Source organism: Pelobates fuscus, chromosome 10 (assembly GCF_036172605.1).
Source record: "Pelobates fuscus isolate aPelFus1 chromosome 10, aPelFus1.pri, whole genome shotgun sequence".
Lineage (NCBI taxonomy): Eukaryota > Metazoa > Chordata > Amphibia > Anura > Pelobatidae > Pelobates > Pelobates fuscus.
Genome location: NC_086326.1, coordinates 150149291 through 150152483, shown reverse-complemented (window position 1 = coordinate 150152483; position 3193 = coordinate 150149291).

Here is a 3193-nt window from a genome sequence, read left to right as displayed (position 1 = left end):
ATGGAGAGAGAGAGTAACATGGAGAGAGAGAGTAACATGGAGAGAGTAACATGGAGAGAGAGAGAGGGTAACATGGAGAGAGAGAGAGAGTAACATGGAGAGAGAGAGAGTAACATGGAGAGAGAGAGAGAGAGAGAAACATGGAGAGAGAGAGTGTAACATGGAGAGAGAGAGAGTAACATGGAGAGAGAGATCATTAATCAGTGAGCAGCAGGGGGGATACAGTATCAGTAATGGAATGCTGTCACTAATCAGCTGATTAAACCAATAACCAAATCAATACATCATATATATAACATGGAGAGAGAGGGAGAGAGAGAGAGAGAGAGAGTAACATGGAGAGAGAGAGAGAAAGTAACATGGAGAGAGAGAGTAACATGGAGAGAGAGAGTAACATGGAGAGAGAGAGTAACATGGAGAGAGAGAGAGAGAGTGTAACATGGAGAGAGAGTGTAACATGGAGAGAGAGAGTAACATGGAGAGAGAGAGAGAGAGAGGGTAACATGGAGAGAGAGAGAGAGTAACATGGAGAGAGAGAGAGAGAGAGAGGGTAACATGGAGAGAGAGAGAGGGTAACATGGAGAGAGAGAGAGAGTAACATGGAGAGAGAGAGAGTAACATGGAGAGAGAGAGTAACATGGAGAGAGAGAGAGAGTAACATGGAGAGAGAGAGAGAGAGTGTAACATGGAGAGAGAGAGAGAGTAACACGGAGAGAGAGTAACATGGAGAGGGAGAGAGAGAGTAACATGGAGAGGGAGAGAGAGAGTAACATGGAGAGAGAGTGTAACATGGAGAGAGAGTGAGTAACATGGAGAGCGACAACGGAACCCACCAGGGTTGCCCCCTTACACCTTTCCTGTATGTGCTGGCCCTAGAACCACTGACAGAGGCAATACGACAGAACCCAGACATACATGGAGGGCATAAAGGGCAAGGACCACAAATTGAACTTATTTGCCAACAATTTCTTACTAAAACTCACACAACCTATGATCTCTCTCCCGAACCTCGCACGCAAACTAATGGAGTACAGCAAACAATCGTACTAACAACTGAATGTAACCAAAACTGAATCAATGGGAATAAACTAAAAGCTAGACAAGGAAATCATTCAGATACGACTGGAGGGATGACTACCTCACCTTTCTAGGGATTAGAATTACCAGAAAAGCCAAAGACCTTCACCGCCACAACCACGACAAATTACAGAAAGCCTACTACACAGAAATAGAAAGCCTACTACACAGTTGGCAAAATAATTACCTCTCATGGTTCGGTAGAATTGCAGCAATAAAAATGACCATACTACCTAAACTCCTCTAACTATTCAGATCACTACACATCCACCTTCCCCAGAGTTACTCTCTAATCACATTCATCTGAGGGGGTAACCACCCACGAGTACTCTACAAGCAGCACACCTTACGAACATTTTAGGAATGCACTACCAAACATATAACCCCCAATGGGTTCTCACCGTGACATCCAGACAGCCAGAAGTGCCCAACAGGGGATTTGAACCTGGGTACTTTGCGGTCCTGGGAATGCTGTGTAACGGCACCCCAGGTATAGAAGGGGCTGTAACGGATCGACAGGCACCCCAACTGGGTACCTCCTAGCGCATCCTGAGGACTCCAAGCACTGCAGCAGACACCACAACCACCGAATTGGAGAAGCATATGAATGCTCTCAAGCATATGTATGCTGTAAACAGCCGAATAGGAAAAACCATACAAATAGGTTTACACTCCTAGCAGTCAAACTGGAAGATACAGTTTAATGCAGATTCCGCAGAACATATGCAGGCTATATGAAAAATAATTACTGTATAATGTGTCCCCTGTTGTATAGTTTAAAATTACTGCACAATGTCGTTGTGCACCAAATACCGGCGAGATGTCACCGTGTAGAAAAGTCCAAACAGTGTCTGTGAGTTAAAATGGCCGCCACCCATTGTTCTCACCATGTGGTTCATCCATTGTTCTCACCATGTGCCTCTGATACATGAAATGGTGGCCACCCAGTAACTCCACAGTATGTCCCCAGATGGTTCTTAAAGGGCCAGTAGCAGCATAATAAAATACAATATGCCCAAATATTGCATTCAAAGGTACAAATTTACCAGGGGCCATAGTCAGCAGGTAGGAGGCAGGCAGCCAGGCCTCTCCAATGCCCAGTGGCGAGGCGGGTTCCGACCCATTTCTCCCCTTTCCCATTGAGACTATCCAGACCTCCAGTCGGTCTGGGGCTCTGATAGTCGGCCGGCCTTTCTCAAAGGGTATAGTTGTCCATGTGGGCCCCTGCCACTTGTGCCCAGTTGTAGATCCATGGCTTGGGGGGAAAGTAACCAGGGTGCCCTCTCCCCTGGTTGAACAAAGCTGTTGCTGGGGGGAAGGGGTAACAGGCTCCTCTCCCTGCAACACCCTCTCTGGTTGTAGGGGAAAACATCCCATACATTGTCCTGTTGTTGGGGGCCAGGACAGACTGTCCATATCCCCAGTGGTGCAGGTGCAGAGACTACGGTCCCATCTGCTCGGTTGTGGGGCTTACTGTATCCCCTTGGTGGGCTAGGCTGCCGCTGGGGAGGGGGAAAGAGACTCTCCCCTCCCGGTAGAATATTCTGCCGCTGGGGAGCAGGACCGACCGTCCGTACTCCCTGTAGCTTGGGCGCAGAGACCACGGTCACATCTGCGCTGGTGAGGGGCTTAGTGTCTCCCCTTGGTGGGTTATACTTCCGCTGGGAAGAGGGGGTAACCAGCTCCTCTCCCTGAACCGCAGACTGCCGCTGGGATAAGGGGGTAACACGCTCCTCTCCCTGAACCGTAGACTGCCGCTGGGGAGAGGGGGTCACCAGCTCCTTTCCCTGGCACTCTCTCTGCTGGTGGAGAGGGGGACTATCTGTCTCCCCTTTCAATATTGTCCTGCTGCTGGGGAGGAAGGACGGCACCTTCAGCTCCCTGTAACTCACACTGCCCGCTGGGGAGGAAGGACGGCACCTTCAGCTCCCTGTAACACACACTGCCGTTGGGGAGGAAGGACGGCACCTTCAGCTCCCTGTGACACACACTGCCTTTGGGGAGGAAGGACGGTACCTTCAGCTCCCTGGGATACACACTGCCGCTGGGGAGGAAGGACGGCACCTTCAGCTCCCTGGGACACACACTGCCGCTGGGGTGGAAGGACGGTACCTTC